This window comes from Halichoerus grypus, chromosome 13 (genome assembly GCF_964656455.1).
Source record: "Halichoerus grypus chromosome 13, mHalGry1.hap1.1, whole genome shotgun sequence".
Taxonomy (NCBI): domain Eukaryota; kingdom Metazoa; phylum Chordata; class Mammalia; order Carnivora; family Phocidae; genus Halichoerus; species Halichoerus grypus.
The window spans coordinates 90750422-90774870 of NC_135724.1; the positions used below are offsets into that span (position 1 = coordinate 90750422).

The 24449-nt window shown below is 51.1% G+C and overlaps 1 protein-coding gene and 1 non-coding gene across 2 annotated transcripts in view; one reads left to right on the top strand and one right to left on the bottom strand.

The window, feature by feature from the left end:
• The window catches only part of TMEM132B (transmembrane protein 132B), a 348373-nt gene that overhangs the window by 45028 nt on the left and 278896 nt on the right, over positions 1–24449 (top strand). The gene's annotated exons all lie outside the window — the stretch shown is intronic.
• TRNAK-CUU (transfer RNA lysine (anticodon CUU)) lies at positions 5963–6035 on the bottom strand. The gene has a single exon. It is a non-coding gene; the product is annotated as a tRNA-Lys (tRNA).

Below are 24449 nucleotides of genomic sequence, written 5' to 3' on the forward strand. Positions count from 1 at the left end.
ATATTATAGTGGCTAGGAATTTCTTTTACTGGTATTATTACAGAAGTAGGTAGAAGGGTCTTCTTGCTCGCTGGAGACCAAAGGCTCTTTGTAGTCAGGGATGTGGACACTTTCCCTGAGAATCCCTTAGCACAGGTTCTGGCCCATAGTCAGTCCTTTGTAAAAACTGATTCGATTAGATTCTGTTTGGGATGAATGATTGTGACCAGGGACAATGCTGGGCCACCTGTGAAGTGGGTGACCTGTCTTGTGTGCTCTCTTGGACCTCAGCCTTTTGGTACCTCCATTCCATTCCTTCTCCTGATCACATGATTCTTGTTGCTCCAGTTCAACTATCCCATTCTATGTCTTCACTCCAGAGGACCAACACACTGTATTCCCTGGTGCTAGCTCACCAACCCGATTACCTCCTCCATGTGGATGGGAGAAGATACGCCTCTCCCAGCCCTCCAAGCCAGTAGCTTCACTTCACAGCAAACCTATTAGAAATGCAAATTCTTGGGCCCCACCTGCTGAATCAGGAGTTCTGGGCCTGGGACCCAGTGATCAGTGCTGTAAGAAGCCCTTCAGGTGATTCTAGGGCTCCCTCAGGTGTGAGAACCGGATTGCTTCTAGGTCCAGCTTCCACTCTGGGAGCCTGGCTGTGGGAAGTGAGCACCGATGAGCTGTTTAGGACACCCAGTTAGAGTTGAGGGGTTTGGTCAGCAGGCTGGTTTCAACCGGTGCTGATCCATGCTCCCCTACCCTGTGTACTCCAGGGCAAGAATTTCTATTGTTCTGTAACATTTGTGATCTGGTGACAACATTTCTTCCCTTTTGGCTCAGAGCTGGGATTATTTTCATCTTTCTCGTTAAACATGTAGATTTATATGATTTGGGTCTTGACTTCTCTGCTGATTCTGGACATTGGGGAGGGACCTTTGTGACCTAGGCCTGTGGTTCTCAAGCTTTGTTGTGTAACAACATCTCTTAGGTGCTTGTTAAATGCAGATTCTGGGGTTCCAAGCATTCTGATTTGGAGAGTTAGGCCAGGGCCCCAGAATCTGTATTTTCAACCAGCAGAGGTGGTTCTGATGCCATGGTTTGGCAGCCAACAGTCAGAGGAACACCTATCCAGGTGATGTCCTTGGTCTTTAGATGGGATCATACAGATCCCTGCAGTGTTCAGGAGAGGGTTCCACAGGTTGCCTGATGCCAGGATACGCCCCAAAGCGGCCCTCCAGACAGACTTCTTCGCTCTGTGGGAGAGAAGGTTCCTCTCCCAGTGTTAATGTTACGTATTACTATTATTCCTGCTGCTTTATCATGGGGTGTGGGCAGTTATGGATGGACATATCCTAATTCTGAGCCCCCAAACTCCAGGGAGGCTGCAGCCGTTTGTCCCTGGCAGCAGTAGTGGGTGGCAGCTGGTGGTGCCCCTGGGAGTGGGTACATCGGGTCTGTCACCTGCACAATAAGGAGTTTGCAGGAAGTTCAACTCAGGGCAGGTGGCACCCAGAGAGAGCCTGGCTAACGCTCACCCTGGGTTCTGCCCAAGTCTGAGGCCTGCCTGCCAGTGCCACGAGGCTCTCAAATGGCCCGTTCGCTCTGTTTCTCTGATGCCAGCCTCACCCAGACCGCTGCCACCTCCGGCCTGGAGGTTCCTGTACATCCTAGGTCCTGTCCCTGCCTCCCTGCCTCCCTCTTCCACCCAGCGCATTGTCCACCAGCGAGCCAGCAGGGTCCCCCCCTGAAATCCACAGAACATAAGCTGGTAAGCTGAACAGTTCAGTGGCGTTTGATTCATGCAGTGTTGTACCACCACCAGCTCTGTTGAGTTCCAGCCATTCTCATGGCCCCAAAAGGAAACCCCACACCTATTAGCTGTCACTCCCTGTTCCCTCCCCTGAACTTCTGGCAGCCACTGATCTGTTCTCTGTCTCTCTGGATTTGCCTCTTCTGGATGTCTCATATAAGGAGGCCTACAAAGAAGTGACCCTTGGTTTCTGGCTTCTTTAAGGTGATGTGTTTTGAGGTTCGTGTTGTAGCACGTGTCAGCACTTCATTCTTCCTTTTGGCTGAATGATACTCCATGGTGTGGATGGGGCACTTTCTGTTTATCCACCTGTGGATGCACGTCTAGGCCAGTGGGACATCTGAAAGAGTAGCTGGGTCACGTCTCTCCCCTGCTCACGATGCTCCCGCAGTGCTCTTCCTCCATCGTCCTGGGCCCTCCCCAAGAAGCCCGGCCCAGCCGGGCCCCATCTAACACCCAGCACCACCTCGTGCCGTCCCCCGGCTCCCTCCCTGTCCACATCTGTTCTTTCTGTTCTTTGAAAAGCTGAGATCTCAGCCCTCGGGGCCTTCTGATAGGCTGTTCCCTTTTCCAGCACCTTTTCATGGCTGGCTGGGTTTGGGTCTCCCCAAAGCAGACTCGAGATGAAGATTTGGGTGCGGGTGGGTCGCAGGCAGTGGGGGGACAGGGCAAGGGGGAGAAGCAGGGCAATCACAGGCATGTCAGCGAGCAGGTCCTTGGGTCCCACTAGCCCTGAGTGACTGGGTGGATCACCCCTCCCCACAGTCCTCCCAGGTGCGAAGAAGCCGGGGTCTCTGTCACCACCTGTTGACCCCCTTCTTGGTGACACTGACTCGCTGGCACTGCCAGAGAGAGCTTCGGGCAGAGACAGAGGTCAGTGTTCCGGGCGTCAGTGTCCAGGAGCCACACACCCGTGCTGCAGGTGGCCTCCAGGGACACGCGGAGGATGTGGCTTTGCTTTGATGTCCGCACTTCACACAGGCTTTCTCGGACCACCCAGACGTTCTCTCTCTGCGGACCCCGTTCATCCCCTTTATAGGCATGATCTCAGCTCGTTAGTGTATTTAGAGTTGACTTCAACTCCTGGACAGCGAACTTCACGGCTGCGGCGCGCACCATTAGCTGGTGGTGCTTAGCCAGCATCATGTCCACCACGGATGTGCAGGGGGGAGATCCGCGGTGCCAACTGCCCGCTGCACCCCTCCCTCAGCTCTCCAGCGGGGCCGTGGCTCTAGGAGCAGGTGCCGATGCCCCAAGGGCCCTGTCTTCAGCGCTGTTCACCTGAGAGTGGCACCAAAGGCTGGGATGAAAAGAACATAGAGCAACTGCTCGTATTTAGTTTTCAAAACCAGACTTGATTGTATTTGGATTTTGTTCTTCTTCTTTTTTGTCCTGAAGGGCCTAGCTTCTAAGAGTGAAGACGTTGGGGAATTTCTGGGAGGTTATTACATGTTTTCTCTCACGTGGCCGCCTCTGTTTGTCAAAACAATCTCAAATTCAAGCTTTGCTTTCTCTGCTTCATGCAATTTGGTTTTCTCTCCCTGTTCCTTCTCCTTCAAGCTTCGGGCTGTATTGCCTAAGTTAATTCTCAGGAGCATTAGGTGTTGATTTTGTATTTGTTCATTTATTACAGTGCATTCAAACAGGTATTTTTATGTCTGGTGGTTCTGTTTTCTGGGCTTGATTTTTGAGAAAGATTTTGTTTGGAAAACTCTGAAAGCCAGAAGGAAAGGATGAGGAGAGATGATTGAGCTGGTGAAGGGAGGCGCAGGGTTGGGCTCACATGGGAATTCTACAGACCAGTATTGATTGGTTTCCTCTCAAAACTCTGGCTACTTGAATTTAAAAGTGCTGAGAGTAATTAGAAAGAAGGGAACCAGGGAGCTGATACGGGAAAGGGGAAGCCAAGCAGATGGCAGACCTGAAGGAGATGCGTGAATTCCTTTGTTAAGAAAATATCCGTAGAACCCCACACGGTCCCGAGTGTCCAATTCGGCACTGGGAATGGAAGATGAAAGGTACAGAGCCTCATTCCCGGGAAACTTACATTCTCCACAGGGAGGCTGAGTTTCAGCCCAGTGTGGTATTATGATAGCCCATGCCCAGAGAGAGCATGGGAGGGCAGAATCGAGATGCCTGGCATGGGAAGGTCAGGGAGGGCTTTCTGGAGGAGGTGACAAATGGACACTTCAGTTTAATCCATTTGGGGGAGAGAGAGAGGAAGCTGAAGTGAATTCTCAGGTTTAGAAACTGGAAGGGAAGAGGAGTGTGAGATTTCTAAGGGTTAACGATGTAACCAGGTGAGGGGGTTACCCTCGGACCACCCAGACGTTCTCTCTTTGCAGACCCGTTCATCCCCTTTATAGGCATGATCTCAGCTCATTAGTGTATGTATGTATGTATGTATGTATTTATTTATTTATTTAAAGATTTTATTTATTTTTATTTATTTGACAGAGAGAGAGAGAATGAGCACAAGCAGGGGGAGTGGCAGGCAGAGGCAGAGGGAGAAGCAGGCTCCCCACAGAGAATGGGGAGCCCGATGTGGGACTCGATCCCAGGACTCCGGGATCATGACCTGAGCCGAAGGCAGACGCTTAACCAACTGAGCCACCCAGGCGCCCTCATTAGTGTATTTAGAGTTGACTTCAACTCCTGGACAGCGAACTTCACGGCCGCGGCGCCCACCGTTAACTGGTGGTGCTTAGCCAGCATCATGTGCACCACGGATGCGCAGGGGGGAGATCCGCGGCACCAGCTGCCCGCTGCACCCCTCCCTCAGCTCTCCCCCCTCCCTCAGATCTCTGATTTGCTCTGGCCTGTGTCTCCAAGGATAGAGCTAAGGCTCTCTGGCCTTGGGGGCTAGACTGCAGTCATAGTCAGGATTCCCTTGGTTGTAGGAAATGGAAACTCAAGTCAAACTGCTTCAAGAAAAAAAATCTTTCCTTTCGTGTGTACGTAAAGCAAAAGTTCAGAGTTTTGGCTTCAGGCATGGTTGGATCCAGGAACTCAGGGCATTCCTTTGGAGCTTTTTGTTTTAGTCTCTTGGCTCTGCTTTTCTCTTTGTTCTTCTCACGGTGGCTGGCTGGTTGTCAGTAGTTTGAGCTTGCATCCTTGCCTTTCCACAGGCCCAACAGAACAGCATACCTCTTCCTCAGTGGTGCCAAAGCCCCCAAATTGAGAGTGAGTTTGGAGAGAGATGGAAGGTAGAGGTGAGGCCTGGCCACCCTTGTGCCACTTCTCCAGGCAAGCGCTGTTGCGGAGGTGCTTGGCTTTCCTGGGGCCGAGTCAGCAGATGTCCCGGTGCCTGTTCGTGGCTTTGAGCGGTTGGAGAGGCAGGCCTTGGAGTACCAGCTCTGATGGGGTGGACTGAAGCAGGCATGGTGCCTCAGGGGCAGCGTAGAGATCGTGACTTTTTCTGGATGGCCGTGGCTTTCGTAAGTGCTGGCTTCCAGATGGTGGCAGCCGTGGCGTGATTCTGGAGTGAGCAGCGTGGTGGCAACGTCCCAGTCCAGCTGGTCGCTTCCTGATCGCACAGGGGACAACCGCCCCTTTGTGCCCCGGGTCTGCCATGTGACTTGGAGGTTCCTTTCTGAAATATTAACCTCTAGAGCTCGTTTCTTCAACCTCCCCACGGATCCATAAGGCCTTTGCTTCCCCTTGAGAGTCCCTGTCTGCGTCAGCTAACTGGAGTGGATTCTCTTCTCGGCAAGAAAACCCTGACCAACATGCTTAGCGTCTCCGGACTGGGGCTGAGGGAGTGGACTCCAAGCTGGTTTTGGGATAAGTCGCTGTCTTTTCCACGGTGTCAGTGGTAGAACAAGCTCCACAGAAGTGCTGCTCTGATTAGTGGCATGTTTCCCACCTGCCTGCTTCCTTTGACAGAACGTGGTCTTAGAGCTGATGTCCTATCAGGGCTCCTGGTGCATTGCAAGTAAGGCTTCTTCTGTGGACAGGTGGAAACCCCACATGAATGGAACATCCGGTCTTGGATGGTCTAGAGTTAGAGGGTGGACAGGAGTCCTTGATACCCTAGCGTTGACCTTTTGGGTCCAGTATACTATTTTATTTTTAAATTTTATTTATTTTTAAAATGTCATCTTTTTAAATTTACTTTTTGTCCTTCTTCGCTCCCTCCCTTCCTTCCTCCCTTTCTCTCTCTCTCTACGCCTAGCATGGGGCTTGAACTCATGACCTCAAGATCAAGAGTCACGCGCTCTACCGACTGAGCCAGCCAGGCATCCTCAGTAGACTATTTTAAAAAGAACATGCACCTCACTTTTATAAAGACATGTTCCCAGGAAATTGAATGCAGATCTTTTAGTTCAGATGCCACATCCTGGACTGCCCATCCCTCTCCCAGACTGAATTTCATTTCCATATGACAATCTCCCTTTGCCCGTCCGCCCCCCCGCCCCCCCGCTTTGTATTCATGCGCTCATTGCAGTTTGTAATTAGGTATCGCATAGTGTGATTACTTGGTCTGCCACTCCCACTGGGCTGGAAGGTCTGAATTGCCAGGACCTTGAATTTTTTTTTTTTTTTTTAAAGATTTTATTTATTTATTTGAGACAGAGAGAATGAGAGAGAGAGAGCACATGAGAGGGAGGAGGGTCAGAGGAAGAAGCAGACTCCCTGCCGAGCAGGGAGCCCGATGCGGGACTCGATCCAGGGACTCCAGGATCATGACCTGCGCCGAAGGCAGTCGCTTAACCAACTGAGCCACCCAGGCGCCCGCCAGGACCTTGATGTTGACTTGATATAGAGTCTGTGCTTCCTACACATTTGCTGAATGAGTGATCACATGAGCGCACGGGTGGTTATACACCTCGCCAGGGTCCCAGCAGAAGGCAAGTGGTGGTGGGCTGGGATGAGGAGGTACTTCCTTTAAAGCAGGGAGTCTTGACCCATTTTGTGCCATGGGCCCCTTTGGTAGTTAGGGAACGCAGTCCCAGGAAATCTCTTTAAATGCACGCAGTAAAATAGATAGGAACACAAAGGTAACCACTTTTATTGAAATCCAGATCTCGAAATACAAGGAAGAAGAAATTTGGTGTCTGGCACTTTGCTTCTCTCACATGTTAAATATGGAAATACAGTTGTGGATGGAGCAAGTGCTGTACTTCTGGAGTAGGGGAAATGTAAAGGATGCTTGGGCTCACGGTAACATGATAGCGAAATCCCTGTGATCCTCCCGGGGGCAGGACCTCAGGTCCCGCTAATGCACGTGGGGTTTGTCGCCCAGGTCGTCCTGGACGGCAGCGCTGTCTTCCACTTGGGGCTTCACATGGCGTGAGGCTTCTCCATCCGTGTTCACGGCCCTGAGCTCCATCCGTTCACTGGTCCTGCGCTCCCTGTTTGCAGGAGTGTTGTCTGGAGCTGCCTCATGTGACAGGTGATGGGTGAGTTCCCCTCCCTCTCACTCTTTTTTCGGGGGGCTGTTCCCGGGGCTGCTGGGGAGGCCCAGGTGTGTGTGCGCCTGCCCCTCCCCCAACCAGAGGAGCTCCGCCTTGATCTGTGTGATAAATTGGCGGGGGTTCCTAAGATTTAATATGATGGAAGGATTTTGCTGCTAAACAAAGTGGTTAAAAGTCACTGCTGTGGACCCGGTCAGGACACCCAGGTGTTACACCCATTTTCTGAGTGAGCTTGCTCCTCTGGGTGTCAGCATTCCTACCTGTCGACCTGGGCAGTGGATGGTCTCTGTCCTGGGTTGTCCCCCCAGAATTCACGTCCACCAGGAACCTGTGAACGTGACTTTATTTGGACACAGGGTCTTGGCAGATGTGATTGGTTAAGGACTCAGGATGAGGCCATTGCGGAGTAGGGTGGCCATGAATCCCGTGACAAGTGTCCTTATAAGGGTGAGATTTGGACACAGAGACTCACGGATGGAAGAAGGTGTGGAGACTCAGGGGAGGCCGTGTGAGGACAGAGGCAGAGATTGGAGAGATGCCTACAAGCCCAGGAACCCTGTGCTGGCCACCCTGGGAAGCTTGAGGAGGCCAGACTCCTCCCCTGGGGCCTCCCGAGGGGGCCCGCCCTGCCCTCACCTTGATTTCTGCTCTGAGTCAGGAGAGGATGCATTTCTGTTTGGAGCCACCCTGTTTGTGGAAATTTGCTGTGGCCGCCCTAGGAGACTAACGTAGGCTCCAAGCCCTTCTGGCATCAGCGTGGATGAACCGAGTTTGATGACTGCGGTGTGCGTGTTTTTTTAAACCTGGCTGTACTTGGGCGTATCTGTGGCCTCTTGGTCTCCTTCCTGAAGATGAGACTGAACCAGAAGGCAGACGTGTGAGGAGCATCAGAAGTCAGCAAGCTCCAGTGTGAAGTTCTATTTTAACAGGTAGCAGGTCCTCAGTATTTGTTGTCCGAGAATATAGTTGCAACAGATGTTTGTTGAGATGCCGTTAGATGCCAAGTCCAGATGCTGGACCACTGTATCAGAATTCCTGCTTTTGATCCTCATAACAACCCCATCAAGTTGGTTCTGTTATTATCCCCACTCGGCTCTTCAGGAGAGGCCCAGAGAGGTTGAGTAATTTGCGCCAATCCACAGAGCCAATAAATGGCAGAACTTGGCCTAGTTAGGTCAGCTGCGGAACCTAGCTCGGTTTTGGTGGAGATGTAAATTCTGAGGCCACACTGGAGCTGGGATCTTCCATCTTCCTTCCCCTCTCTACCATCACTTTGAGGAAGAACTCCGAGCATGTGAGGGTATTTGTCTGGGGCATCTGCCCAGGACAGCGGAGGCCTCAGGGGGATCTCCAGCAGGCTTCTTTGTCCTTCAGCATTTCCTGGTAGCTGCCACCCAGAGGCACTTGTCCTCTGCTTCCTGTCCCGGAGGCCTTTCCCATGCTTGACCCTGTCGACCTGCTTTTTAAAAAAAAAAATTGTGGTAAAACATACATAACACAGACTTTACCATTAGTGATGCTACATTCACTGTTGTGTGGCCACCACCGCTGGCTAGTTCCAGAATCTCTCATCACTCCAAAAGCCATGAAGCACTCACTCCTCATTCCCCCCGACCCAGCCTCTTGGCAGCCGCTCATCTGCCTGCTGCCTCTGTGGACTGCCTCTTCTGGGCTCTTCCTGCAGGTGGAACCGTACAGTGTCGGTCCCTTCTCTCACCGAGCACCATGTTTTCCAGGTTCACCCATGGGGTATGAGTACTTCTTCCCTCTTTGTGGCCGGATCCTGTTCCCTTGTACCGATGGGCCGCATTCTTGATGTATTCATGTGTTGATGGGCGTGCGGCTTGTTTCCACCTTTTGGCTCCAGTGAGTAAGGCTGCTGTGAACGCGCGCACTCGTCTTTGAACACTCGTTCCAGTTCTGGGCGCGGAATTGCCGGGTCGTGTGGGAACAGCGGGCCAAACTTTCGAGGAGCCCCAGCCTGCCTCTGAGACCAGGACAGCGGGGGGCTGAGATGGCTGTGGTCTCGAGGAGGTGGTAGTGCAGGTCTCCTAAGCGCTGGCCTGCCCCCCGCCCCCCACCCCCCAGAGGTCAGTTCATTCAGCTGTGCTGCGAGACCCGCAGGAAGAACCCACTCCCAGCCGCAGGCACTGGAGGGTGGCTCTAAAATGCAGATTCCTGTCCTGGAAGTGAGCGCTGGGTGCAGTTCCTTAACCACTGAAGGAGGCACTCAGGAGTCCTGAAAATGCCCTGCCAGGGAGCCGCCAACCGAGGCTCGCTCCTAATGCCTGGGTGTCTCCCTCAGTTTCCCCATTTGTGCTGTGAGTGGATTGAGCTAGATCAGTGTTGCCCAGATATCAGCACCAGCTGTCTCTGCCAGTTTTTCACGTAAATATATTTACTTACAACAACAACTCTATGCCACCAGCACTGATGGAAAACCAGTCTCCCTTGAAATAATTCAGAGGCAGCGACTACACTATTTTTATTGGCTTCCTTTTGTTTCATTGGTTTTCATTTTTCCTCTCATTTTGTTGATTTATTTTTCAGAGTCCTATTATGAAAGAACAGTGTTGAAAACCGAGGCCCTGGAGAGTGGGTGCGAACTCTTCCTTATTCCCAGGAGCCCTGTCCCTCCCCATCCGGGCCACGGTGCGGTCGTGGGGGTGGAAGGCTTGCCACCCTCACCTCCCACAGGCCTGCCAGGGAAAGACCCCCTGGAGGAACCCCTGGCCCTTCCTTCCCCCTCATGGGTCGATCCTGGTCACAGGAGGCCGTGGTAAGGCCAGCTGGGGTCCGTTGGGGCTCTGACCTGGAAGGCAAGACCTTGCTGCCTGAGGCCAGTCTCCGGAGCCCAGATGGGGGCCTTACCTGGGAGCTGGTGCAGGTCTATGTGACCAGACTTGGAGGGGTGCAACTGTCCCACAGCATGAAGGACCCATGTCTGGCATGTCTGTGATGTTCTTGATGAGTTCAAGCGCCCTGGCTTCCTGCTTACCCAGAACGTGCGGGGGACGTGACACTGGGGACAGTTGGGCATTGTGCCCCAGACCAGCTCAGCCCCGGCTTGTTCCACATCATGTCCTTGTAGATGTGTACACCCATCCCGTTGCCCTGCTCCCCAGCTGCACCCCGAGCTCTAGGCTCTGAAGTGGGGTCACCGGCTCCCAGTCCAGGCCTGCCTTGGGGTGCCTGAGTCGACTCACCCAGACATCTCTGCAGCCCGACGCAGGTCGGGGTAGCCATGAGAACAACGATCAAGGTGATACACAATGGGGTGCATGTGTGCCTCTCCAACGAAGCAGGGCACGCATCGCCATTCCACTGACCACAAGCGAGGGTATTGACCGATTGAGGACCCCGGTCCTAGCGATGACCGGCGGCATCTCTCCTGTGATCTTTGTGGCTTTCAGCGTAGTGACCAGTGATAGCTCAGTATCGATTGGAAATTGCCCTGCGCTGAATGCAATGTCAGTCCCACTGGATCACGAAACCTGTGTTGTTGTCAGTATGAGCTTGGGCAGCACCCCCGCCCCCGCCTTCCCCACGCAGGGAGTGGGAGCGGTTTGGAGTTAGGGAGTAAGTTGTTCTGTGTAGACAATGCATAGGATTATGGATATGATTAGGGCTCATTAGAGTCACGAGGAAGTCAGCTTCCTGGGCGGCATCTCGAGCCCTGTTTATTAACATGCCGCCCCAACTCAGATGCCGTGTTTCGAAACAGCGCACTAGTGTTATGATTGTGATTACTGTTATTGTTTGCATGGCAGCGTTTGGAAGCCCTTATTAAGTGATTCCCATTTGCTTCGGCGTGACTGCACAATATTGGGGACCTAGGGACACATTCAGTGTCTTTAGCACACAGAGTGCCATATAGAGCGGAAGCCCCAGCTTCCATTCCTCTGTACAAATACTGGTTTTTCCATTTTGGACCCTTTTGTGATATGTTGAAGTGCTTTGATTCTTAAACCGGAGCCGGCTTTCAGGCAAGCTTCATCTCACCCTTTGTTCGTGGAGAGAAGTGATGGATTTTGCAGTCTGGAGGAATCCATCATTTTGGCTCCATCTGCTTGTTGGGCATCTCCAGGGTCTCTGATGTGGACTGTTTGGGGTTTTAGCATTTCATCACATCTCCTGCCGGGAGAGCCTGGGTGGATGGCAGGAGGAAGGGGGCAGGATTTTCCACTTGTTTAAAGTTATTACTATCTTGGGCTTGGGATGCTTATTTTTAGGAGACATTAAATCAAGAGAAAGGAATCTGAGAGTGACCCTCCCCTTATGCAGGGATGTTCCTTCTGTGTGCTGTTTGATTGCTCCCAGTGATGAGGCACTCACTACTTAAAAAGGTAACCCATCCCATCAAAGCTCAGATCTGATTGTTGTTTTCTTCTTTCTTTGTGTCCATGATCACCCACCCCTCTGAGCTTTTGGAATTGTTCAGAACAAGTATGCTTACCTATTTGACAAACAAATATCACATCACATCTTTGGGCTAAACATTCTCTGTTTCTTCTGCTTTTAGTTTGATGACGATTTGCCTGGGGCAGTTTCTTTCTTTCCTTTTTTTTTTTTTTTTTTTAAAGATTTTATTTATTTATTTATTTGAGAGAGAGAGAGCATGAGCAGATGGGAGGGGCAGAGGGAGAGGAGAAGCAGACTCCTGCTGAGCAGGGAGCCCAATGTCAGGCTCGATCCCAGGAACCTGGGATCATGACCTGAGCCAAAGGCAGACGCTTAACCGACTAAGCCACCCAGGCTACCCAACCTGGGTCCTTTTCATACAAAAGTCTCTAACTAGTCCAGACCCTCTTCTTCTGGGGGTTCCTTGTGGATCCTGCCTATGCACAGAACGTGGGATGTGAGCTGGTCATCTGTGCCTCAGCCAGTCCCCTCTTGTCTGCGCTCTGTTAATAGACATTCCTTTAAGATTTTGCCACAGGGTTGGGTCCCAGCATTGATATGCATGCCCCCTCCCCAGCTATCCTTTTTGGTTCAGGGTCTGCTGGCCTACCTAGCCCCCGAGAGGCATGTGACCAGTCAGAGATAACATGCTGGCCAATCAGGGCACAGCCTCCCTCTGGCCAATCAGAGCATAGCATCTTCCCCTGCTGCTGCCCCGGGCTTTGCGATGAGCCTGGCCTATTGGTCCTCACAACGTTTGCTGGGATGATGCAGGCCTGTGGTTCCCCACCTCCAGAGGCCATGAAGTAGCACCCTCCCCACCTTGCCTTCTCATTTCCTTCAACCAAGAAACTTCCTTTTCCACGTAAGCCATCTTGAGTTGGTTTTCTGAGATTTGCACCTAAGAAACGTCCTGAGACACTTTGTGCCTCAGGGCACATCCTCCAGCGTTACTTTGGATTTGCACATGGATTCTGTGCAGCCAAGATGCGCAGCAGAAAACTTTAAATAAATTCCCAACCAGCATGATTTTTATTCCCAGAAGCACACCTTGCAGATGGTGGCCAGGAAAGGATCTGGAAAGAGAGTTAACTGCACCCACAGGCATGTTGATACCACTGCTAGTTTAGGGGATGGTTCTTCAGTGCTGGGGCCCCTGATCTTATCTTCCTTCGGGGGGAAAATTAGGAGATGCGAGAGACACATCCAAGTAAACAGAGCCCACAGACACCTGAAGCATCTTTATGAGTGTAAACCAGATTAATTCAATGTAACCTTATTTAAATATCTTAAAGCTCAAAACAGGTTTATCTCAGAGGAGAAAAAGAGAATACTCTTTGGAGACTTGTGTTATTGTAATATTTTAGGTAGGTTACCAGGGGGCATCAATTATTACATTGCCATTGGTCTTTTACTGTACTAACTTTATTACCTTTATCTGGATTTATATAGTGTTTGATAGAGTTTATATCGCTAGATGCATAAAAAACATTTGAATGTGTTCTTCACTTTGTATCTGAGTGCTCCCCATGGAAGGGCTAATAAATTATAAAGCAATCTATCACTTCCGCTTAAAGGTATAAACTCAGTTGATTCAGGCTGCTTTATTTATGTGTTGGCTTGTGCTCTGGACTGCTGTTTTTTTGTGGGAAGGAGTGTCGTTGCGGGGAGGGGGCAGAGGTGGGGGAACATCTGCCCAGAAGCTGTTATAGTGAATCGTAGGCTTGTACCACCATTCATCTCTGCCTCTGCCCACTCCTGCTTCCCCTTCCTTCCTTCCATAGCCTGTCAAGGGTGAGTGCCAACGTCCTGCGCTCCCACCTCCATTTCTGTCTCCTTCCCGGGGAACCTGGCCTGGGTCACTTCCCTCTTATTAACTGCTTGCCTGACCCCTAGACCAGTAGCCACTGGTTTAGGGCAAAGGTGCGGTCTGTGTGCTGCTGAGTCCCTTATGAGCTGTGTGGCTTGAGGGTGGGCTCGAGGGAGGGGGTCCATAGCCCCTTGGGGCTTGTTTTCCGCTTTCCCTTTCCCATCCGCAGACCCCAGGATCTGAAAGCGTCTCACAGGTGACGGCTGCGAGGCTTCCCTTAGCTCAGTGGTTCTCCTGCTGGGGGTGCGTCAGAGTTACCTGGATGGGGGGCTTGTTAAAACATCTGCTAGGGCCCCACCCTAGAGCTTCTGCCTCAGTAGGTCTGGGGTGGACCTGAGAATCTGCATTTCTGGCAAGTTCCCAGATGCTGCTGCTGCTGGTTTGGGGACCATCCTTGGAGAAGCACTGAGTTAAACAGAAGGAAAGTCCACACAAGGGCAGGCGCGGTTAGATCTTTCTATGAAACGTATTGTTGAGGAATTGTCCAGAATGCTTATCTACTGAATGTGATTAGGTTGGGATGGGACACAGAATGCTCTCCCACCAGCCAGAGGCCACTAGGGGCTGATTTTGCTAGATGATGATGAAGGGGAGGAGGAGGTAATAGTTCCTGTGTCTCTCAGACGTGCGTTTACAAATGTAACTGTCCCCGACGTTCTGAAGCAGTTTGATAGCTGTCTTCAATCCTTGGATGACTGACTGGATTCGGGGTCTGTAAGACCCTTTCACATCCTGTGGTCTGAAAACGGGAAGAGGTAGGGCAGGTACCATGATCCCCATGTCATAGTTAGAAGAACAAACCAGGGAGGTTGTGTATGACTCTCCAGCCCTGGGCCACACAGCTCACAGGGAACTCAGTGGCAGCTAGAGCTCACCTTTGCCCTAAACCCGTGGTTACCAGTCTGGGGGCCAGGCAGGTGGTGAATAAGAGGGAGATGTCTTAGCTCGGGGTGCTACTAGAGAATGCCGTCAGCTGGGTGGCTTCAGCAACAAACACGTAGTTCTCACCATTCTGGAGGCTGAATGCTCCAGACCAGGGCTCCAGCATGACCAGTTTCTTGGGGAAGGCTCTTTTTCTGGCTGGCACATGGCACCTTCTCATTGTATCCTCATAGGATGGAGAGCAGAGAGAGGAAGCCAGCTCTTACATGGATGCTAATCCCATTCGTGAGGGCTCCACCCCATGGTATAATCACCTCCCAAAGGCCCCACTGCCTGATATTATCACCCTGGGGGTTAGGATGTCAGCATATGAATTTGGGGGACAGATAAACATTCAGTTTGTGAAAACTGAGGTTGTGTTGAGGTTGGGTTTCTAGGAAGAAGACTCTGAGGCAGTGCTTAGAGTACAGGATGTCTCGGTTGGGGCCGAGATGGCTGGGCCTTCATACTCGCAGCCCCAGCAGTCATTGGCTGGGGGTCACCCTGCTGGTGGACATGACCTTGGGCTTGCTGCCTAAGGTTGTGTGTGAACCCCACACTCACAGCAGCTGGGGCAACAAGGCCCATCGGAGTGGGGGGATCTGGGTGGTGTATCTCTATGCCCGCCACAGGAGGGGGATCTGGGTGGTGAACCCCCATGTGAGCGGTATAGACGAGGTCTCTGATGAGCAGTCTCGGTATTTCAGAAGCCTGTAGGAAGCTGGCTCATTTGCTTGCAGTAACTCCCCACTGCATAAGGAAAATGTCGAGTCCTTTTGCTTGAGGTGAAAATAGTTAACCTTGAAGTTCTATCCTGTGCTTATCAGACTTTCTCTGGAGCCTCTGATGGCCTGGTCTTGGGCCCTGGTGATCTCCCACCCTCGTCCTGTCCCCTTCCCCTCTCCTGTCCCCGAGTCTGGGGAACGTGTGCAGTCTCCAGGAGGGAAGCTTTGCTCTTGCTCATTACCTATTCCTTCAAATCTTCTGTCTAAACACTGGAGTACTTAGTGCGCCCCAAGAGGCTCAGGCTTTTGAAACTCAAAAGCCGAGCATCCATTCTTTTTTTCAGCTGTCTCTGGGTCCCTCCTTCCCCGAGGCGGTGAACACAGAAGGCCCAGAGGACTGGATGGGAGAGGAGCTGAGAGCAAGGAGGACACACTGGGCCCAGTGAGCACACAATTTACATTTCAAAAACACCATCTCATCTTTTCCTAAGAATGTAGGTGTTGGGTGTGGTGTGGTAACGTGATTGGTGGGGCCCTGGGAAGAGGAGACAAGAACAGGGCTCAAAAGGAATACATTGAGTATGCTCACAGGCCCCAGAGACGGGCTCACCACATCCCTTGTGGGGCCATAGGAGAAGCTCCAGGGTGCTCAGGAAGCAGACAGGAGCAAGAAGAAAGCCTAGGCCAAGCCTTTAGTAGGTTTCCATGGGAAAAGTAAGACGGCAGAGTAAATCACTTAGCACTGGCTAGTTGGAAGGATTCCCGGGGGCCTCTAGTAGCCTGGCACCTGGTCCTGGGCTTATTTAGGGCAGGGACAGTATTCCCTGGGTGTGTGGGAGGCAGATGAGGAGGTGGTTGGGGTTATAGACCTGATATTGGTTGGTTTGGGTGAAAGGGGTGCTCCTGGGCGGGTTGTGATTCTCTTTAGGAGTCAGCTAGCCCTGGGAAGGGCAGCCTGTCCCTGGGTCTGTAGGACTCCCAAATCCAGAGCATGGACTATATAGAAAATAAGAAACTGTAGTTAATATCAGTGGCCCTGTCATGAGTAGATGCCAAGTAGACAAATACAGTGGTTACCGAGAAAGCACAGTTAAACACATGTGCACTCAGGATCCTGCAGGGCCCTGCCCCGAGGTCTGCTGGGAGAGCGGCCATGGCTGTCCTCACCCTTTACTTCCTGGAAATCTGGGTCTCCATCCATTCCCCTAAGAAGACCACAACTTGCCAATAACTCCCAAGGTGAACTTCAGCATTTCCTACTTGAATGCCTCCATCTCTTTATTTGATTTTGTAGTAACATTTAATGAGATTTCACTGTCTACAAAGACGAGATCATTTCCAACACCTGCTAATTTAATCCTAAGTGCAGTCGCAATGCTCAGGAGTGAGTGGGGCCCCCTCTGATTTCTGTAATTCCACACTGCCATTTCAACCAATTTCAGTAGGGCATAGGTGTCTTCCTGGGCCCGGCGGGGCCGTTTCAGGATTCAGTGACCCAGAGGCGGGACTTGCTGTTTCATATGTGGTGCATCTGGCTCAGAAAGTGAAACTAGTTTTGGAAATATCAAAAAGTAGCTTTCCTTTGGGCAGGATCAGGCTAGTTTTAAAATTCAGCATTAAATACTGTGAAAAAGCATTTTAGAAAAGAAGAGCTGGTTGGAAATGTATTTTGTGATTTGAGATTTTTCATCAGGGATGGGCCTTAAGATGCCGTTGTACCCAGGTCCCTTGCTGGAAGCAGTTATTGGAGCCTTTAAACCGGGGAGTGCAAACAGAGATACCTGCAGGGCTTAGGGAATAAGGGTTTACTGGAGGGAAACAGGCTGCGTGCAAGAAATTTGCTATACCCTGCTTATCTTTTAATTCTTCTTTTGATGGGAACTTGGGTACAGAGAAACCTAGCTATAGGAAAAACAACATTGCAAGCTTGATGAGGCAGCTGATACCCAGGCTCAGGGTTGATGGGGCAATAGGGAGTGGAGAGGTCTGTGGCATGCTGACACCCACATGCTGCAGATAAAAGAGATGGCGACAGCTCAGCCCTAGCTGATCGGATTCATGTGGGAATATGGACCTGATGTTGTCAGAGCTGATTTTCCCAGAAAGGCCATACCTTTGGATTTTCATGTGAAACCTCTGGATTTTATAATATTAACAATTCCAATTAAAAAACATAGGTGTGCAAAACAAAAGAACAGTAACAGCAGTTAGAACACATCTGTGCACCATGTTGGATCTGAGGTCTTTATTTGTTTAAGTAATCTCTGTGCCTAACGTAGGGCTTGAATTCAGGACCCCAAGATCAAGAGCTGCATGCTCTCCCGACTGAGCCGGCCAGGTGCCCCCGGTCTAAAGCCTTTATATATTATCTCAAGTTTTCTAAAATTTGGAGCTGGAAGGCTTTCTAAGGCATGCTAAATTCGACCTGCTACCTAATTAGGAGAGTTATTTGTGTGGCCTTCTTACAGAGAGGCCTTCTGACAGCTGGTGTACCTACTACCTAATGAGATGGGATTTCCCACTGTTGACTGGCCAGAGTTGGAAGGAATTCTCTTGGGTGGTAAGGAATGGAAACCAAGGCAAGCCAAAATGAGTCTTGGAAAAGCATGGGTTAGAATGCAGCCAGCTGGACCTCAGGAAGGGCCTGGAGTCAGGAAATGGGAAGTCACCAGAATCCCTTGTCTCTTCGCCTTGCTTCTCGCTGCACACTTGCTTTCCTTTTCTCTCTAGGGAATGCTTTCCTCCCGTTCTCCAGTCCCCATGGTGGGATATGGTCACCTCATAGCTTCCTCCTTTAGGCACTTCTAGCACGTTCCAGCCCACGACAGAGACCCACACTCTCCATCTCTCCTTAGTGCCACAGGCCCGGGAGAGGGAATCCGACTGGCTCGCCTGGAGTCAGGTGTCCGGCGCTGGTCCCATCAGCTATGGCCAGGGTGCAGGTGGCACAGAACAAGGATGGCTCCTGAGCAGCACTGGGGGACTCCACGTTGGGATTATGTGTGCGACTCCCAGAACGGCCCGAATAGTTTAAAGCCTCATAGAACTACTTTTCAGATCGGCCAGGAGCCCCAGAAAGTGTCCGTGCAATTCTGTGGAGCTGAACTTTGTTTCAGGGTGATCTTTTTCGTCCTGCCTCCCACGGAGGCACACAGAGATGCACCTGCCCGCTGCCACGGACCCGTCTCCCCAGCTGTTTGCCTCCAGGCTCGATGTTTGTAGTCCTTCCGCCCGTGTCCCGAACAGTAAGTTCCCAACATCCTCCTGGGCCCTGGGTGCGCCCTCTGGAAGCTTTCATTGGCCAGAATGTTCTTAAAATGTGTTATCTGATTCCATCCCAGCCTCGGGGACGGTTGTACAAACAGTGAGCCACATTCCTAAGAGCTCAAAGGGGTTAACCAGAAGATGAAAGCAGCCCCCCCGCCGCAAATCCGCTTGCTCTGCATCTGGAGCCCCGTGGAGCTAGGAGGGAGCAGCCTGCCTCCCCTGCGAGATGTGAGATGCGAATGGGAGCTGTCTGAGTTTGAAGAATCCATCTGTCATTGCCAAGGAGCTTGGCAGGGAAATGCCCCCCTGGCGGAGGCCGCCTCTGACCCCCTCCTCCCCAGGAGGACTTAAACCTCTGCCTCTGCGCTCCCTCGGCACGGGGCCATCCTCTTCGGCTAGCTGTGACCCTGTGGTAGCAGCATGGCCATTGAGGTTCACGGTTCCGGAGCGTGCGCTAGGAGCCCGGCACTGGGCTAAGTCCCTGACAAGGAGTGGCTGGTTTCTGGTCCAAAATGTGCTAATCACGTAACAATAACGCCTATTTATGGGACACGGTGCCAAGCACATTTCTTCCATCACTTCATTTTCTCTCCTCATAGTAAGCTCCTGGAGTTGATTATTCTTTCCATTCTAGGGCCCCAGAAAGATCAAAGAATGTGCTCAAGGTCACCCAGCCAAGAAGTGCCGGGACTGGGATCTGGACCTGTCTGCTCGCATCGTGGCTCTCCTGTAAATTCTTGTTGGTCCTCGTTGCCGTGGGTCTCGGCCCACAGGAGGGGCTTGAGGGCAGCTGGTGAAGGAGAGGAGCCAGAGAGCAAGAGGAGCTTTGGGAGGAAGGGCAAGACCCCAAACTTGCAGACGATACCAGGGGGCATCTTTGGGAGAATTCCTGAAGGGAGCTCGGACCAGGTTCTGTGCTTAGGTTAGACGGGAGGCCAAGAAGCAGCAAAAGACAAGTTTCCTTGAGGTTTTGCTTGTAAGTGCGTTCATTTTTGTTTGCCAGCCGAGCGAACTGACAGCTTTGCTGGGGGGAGCCTCCTCACCTGTCACTGCGGAGGACTGGTATCAGACGTGGACTTGTGATTTTGTTTACGGGCAATCCCCCCTGTCCTGGGGCTTGGGGATGTGCCCACACAGCTCTTCCTGAGCCATGGGGACTGTGGCAAGGAATGGACAGGGAGCCCTGGCCCTCCTTGATTTGGTAGAGCGTGCAGAAACGTGGGGAGCAGGCGCCGGTGGGGGTTGCAGAATTCCCTGTGCAGTCTAGCCCGGAACCCCGGCGGCAGTGTTGGGGGGGGAGAGGGCCAGCAGCTTGCAGAGCACACTTTGTGAGTGTGAGTGTGGGGGTGTGTGTGAGTGACTGGGTGTGGGATTGTGAGTGCGTGAGCGTGTGCGTGTAGGCTGTGAAGCAGCCGTTGCCCACGGGGGCGGCGGGGCTGTGCTGTAGGCTTCAGGCAATTATCAGTTCTCTCTCTGATTCTGTTCAAGGTGACTGTCAAAAATCCACGGAAGACTCTCCTAATGAAATGGAAAAGTGTGCAAATTTATCCTCCTGCATACAGATGCCTTTTCTTTTTATCTCCTAATAATTGCTCCCTTAGGTTCAGCTTCATGATATTAAAGGGTCTTTTCTTGTTCAACAGTTAGTGGGAACAGTCCACCTTGTGTGCTTCCTGGAGTCTGGACCTCGGAGGCTGGCCGGCGGGGCTTGGGGGCCCGGAGTGAGGTCTCCCCCTTTTCCTGCTTTCCCTTTTGGTCTTATTATCTTACGCAGTGGTTTGAACACAGGTGAAGTGAGATGTTCTTGAGCGTGGATCTGTCTGAGGGAAACATAACATCTTTCAACAAGTAAAGATGAAAAAGATGGTTCTGGAAGCACATGTTCTGGTTAACGTTGACACCGAGACTGATAGTGCATGTGACGAGGCTCTGATGCTGGGGAACAATTAGTAGATGCACCTGGGGCCCTGTTTTAGGCTTCTGTTGTCAACCTTAATCACTGAGTTTTAAGTCACCCAGTTGTGTGTGTGTGTGTATGTTTTTTAAAGCTGCATTTGAATTTCTTCTGTCTTGGATTTCACAGAAGTGATTCTGGGTCACTCAGTTCATTCGTGTCCTGGCACCTGTCATCGAACCCCGAAGATCTCGCCGCTGAAAAATGATTAGCTTCCTCCTTCCACTGCAAGGAGGCGGAGGCCAGCTTCAGGAATTCGCTGCTCTTTTTTTTCTGACAGCCGTGCTAGGAAACAGGGAGGTGGTTTGAAATCACAATGGAGTTTCAAAAAGAGGGGGTGTGTCAGTCCCCAGGATTCACAGGTATTGAATACAACCTCACTGAAGGAAATGCAAAAGTGTCAGCTATGCTTTAAGGAAGGTCAGGCATGTGGGGTGGCCGCAAAGCTTGTTTTTTAGGTTTTATTGTCCATTATGTTGGAAGACAAAAACTTTGACTTAGGGCTGAGGTTGGCCAAATCTGACCCCCAGCCTGTTTTTGTAAATAAAGCTTTATTGGAACACAGCCACGCCCATTCATTTACCTATGATCTGCAGTTGCTCCCCAAGCTATCAAGTCAGAGTTGAATATCTGTGACATGCAAGGCCTAGAATATTTCCTACCTGGTTCTTTAGAGAAAACTCTTGCCCTCCCTTCTGTTAGGGGATGATATTCTCCAACCTTTCCAAAAGGGGAAAATGCAGAGGGAGCCAGCTAGATTGTGCAGTCAGTCCACGGCTACTGAGGACTGCTCATTTACCTTTGTTTTACCTCTTCTGGGCAGCTTGTCTATTCTCCTCAGGGTGAGCAGGTGAGAGAACTGGGCGCTCTTTTGTGCAGGGATTTCTGCTTGGCAGCAGTTCTGACAAGAGGCTTTTAGGGCAGAAGTTGGAGATCTGTCATCATCAGGCCTGGGGTTAATTAGAAACTACAGTTTTTGTAGGTAAAAAATTGGTCACATAGCAGCAATTTCACGTGGTTCAACCTTTTACTTGTGCACTTTATATCTAGAGGCTCCCCATTTTTGCCAAAGGTCGGTGGAAGGAGAATCGACTGCCAAGTTGGCTTTTGTCTGCACTATTTAATCTCTGTTCTTGCTCCTCTAAACGTAAAGGGGTTCTGTGTTTCTGGGTTTGGCATCTGCCACCAGGTGGAGTGCTAGCAGACCTGAGGGTGGAAGCTGTGGGTGTGTGGGTGCTCCAGGGGAATGCTGTGTGGCCAGGGGCTGGATCTGCTTTCTTGGGTGCTGTGGTGGGCTGAATAATCCCTCTCCCTCGCAAGATGATTGTCATTCCTGGGACCTATGACTGTTCCTTTACCCAACAAAGACTTTATCGCTGTGATTAAGTTAAAGATTCTGAGATGGGGAGGTTATCCTGGGTTATGCGGGTGGGCCCTCAATCCCATCACAAGCGTTTGTGACCCGGCAGAGCCTGGAGTGAAGTGGCCGCAAGCCGAGGAACGTGTGCAGCCACCTGAAGTTGGATGGTTTTCCCCAAGAACCTCTGGAGGGAGTGGAGCCCTGCCAACACCTTGATCTTAGTGCAGTGGTGCTAATTTTGGACTTTTTTGGCCTTCGGAATTAAGAGAATAAACGTGTGTTGTTTTTAGCCACCAAGTTTGTTGTACCACAGTTTGTCTTAGCAGCCACAGGACATTAATACTGTGGTTTTCAAACTGTGAATGTGCTGGCCATTGTTTCCCTCTAAAGTTGTTCAGGAAATATTTACTGAGAGCCTTGCGTGTGCTGGGCACTGTTGAAGGGCTGTGTACAAGATGGACAGTTCCTGCCGTGTGGAATGTCGCACCTAGTGCACAAGGCAGACCGTCAGCAATAACATGAGATGGTTCCGCATGGTGGTAAGTGCTGTATTCCAGGTACTCTTGCTGCATAAGAAATGATCCCCACACTTCGTGCTTTACAGCAGCCACTTCATTATGTTACCAGATTCTGCAGGTTGGGAATTTGGCCAGAGCACAGTGGGGATGACTGTCCTGTCCCACAGTGTCTGTGGCCTCAGCCGAGAAGGCTCAGAGGTTGGGGGTGACTTGATGGCTGGGGGCAGGAGTCACTGACAGCTCCGTCACTCACATGTCTAGCCCCAGGGCTGGGATGACCTGAAGACCAGAACTGCTGGTCACAGTATCTTCATGTAGCCTCTGCATGTGATTGGGCTTCCTTTCAACATGGCAGCCTGCAGCCTCCAAGTGCAAGAAGCCGCATGTGTGGCCTTGGAGGACCCTGCCTCCAAAGTCCCATAGTCTCACTTGTGCTGTACTGTGCTGGTTAAAGCAGACATAAGCCCACCCGGCTGGAAGTTGGAGGGGGGGACATGGACCACCCCCTCGGTGGAAGGAATGACATGGTTACATTGCAGAAGAGCATGCGGGATGGGAAATGGTATTGCTGCCTTCTTTGGAAAACAGTGTGAAGATGATACAACAGGACAATGGGAAAGATAGTGACTGGGATGTGGGGGCTACTTTAGATTGGATGGTCAGCGCAGGCCTCTCAGGAAGGTGACATTTAACTTGAGTTCTAAATGGGGAGAGGGAGCCATCCTTGGCAAGACCCAGAAGGAAGACTTGTCCAGGCTGGAGGCCGTATTCATATCCTTAACAAACACATGCTGTGGGCATTGACCAATCGGCAGGAAGGCCTTGGCCATTTGGAATGATGCCTACTGTGTGCTGTGAGGGGGGCTGCACAAGAGAGAAGACCAAGGGCAAAGTCCCTTGCTTCCCCTCCCTCTGTCACCTCTGGTGTCCTGTTTGATTGCCTTCTTTGCAATCCACTTTCTGAAATTACCCTTTTTTAAAATGTTTTTGGGGCGCCTGGGTGGCTCAGTCGTTAAGCGTCTGCCTTCAGCTCAGGTCATGATCCCAGGGTCCTGGGATCGAGTCCCATATCGGGCTCCCTGCTCAGCAGGAAGCCTGCTTCTCCCTCTCCTACTCCCCCTGCTTGTGTTCCTGCTCTCACTATGTCTCTCTCTGTCAAATAAATAAATAAAATCTTTAAAAAAAAATGTTTTTGTTTTTAAAAATTTTTGTTAATTTATTTTTTTAAGACTTTATTTGTTTGAGAGAGAGAGAGTGCGAGAGAGAGCACAAGCAGGGAGGAGGAGCCGAGGGAGAGGGAGAAGCAGACTCCCCACCAAGCAGGGAGCCCCACATGGGGCCCCATCCCTAGACCCCGAGATCATGACCTGAGCCAAAGGCAGACGCTTAACTAACTGAGCCACCCAGGCGCCCCTTATTTTTATTTTTTTTAAGTAGGCTACACACCCAACATGGGGCTTGAGCTCAAGACCCTGAAATCAAGAGTCACATGCTCTAGCACTGAGCCAGCCAGGTGCCCCTGAAATTAAAGTTCCATGGGAATGGTTTCCTCATCTGTCTTGGAACCTGAGTGCTCAGAATAAAATAAGGTGTCAGGTAGAAATTTGTTGGGTGAGAGTGGTGTGTTTCAGAGTGGGCATACCTCCTAGGCATGGGGTTGCCTGGCATGGAGTTTTTCCTTGATTTTGATGTCTGTAGCTGCAGCAATTGTCTCAAGATTAAGTAATTAGAGAAAAGCCCAAGAATATCATCAACCTTCTGGACAATGGAAATTTGTCACTGGGTTGAATTGGACCCAGTAATGATGCTTCTCATATGGGCCATTGGTCTTTTAAATGAAATTCTCTTTCCTTGGTTTGAAAAATACTCCCAAGAATCAGGAGTGAACCAAGCCTAAGGAACCCCTCGTAACTGGTTCCTGTAATTAATCCCCTGGGACTCGTCAGCAATGGCATTGTGTCCATTACTTACGCGCAGAAATAAAGATAAATGTGCCTGGGTAATAGCCCTAGGAAGGTATAAATCTCGCTTGTTTATGGGGGAAGGCAGCCCACGAGGACCGGTCACTGTGATCCAGGTTCCGTTCGATTTATGAGCACACGCATACTGGTAGGAGCTGAGATTTAGAATCAGAATGTTACAAGGAAGGACGGGTGTGTCCAGCCACCCTTGTGGCTTCGGGCTGAGTTCTCTGCGGCGCCACTGTCCTCAGGAAGGACTT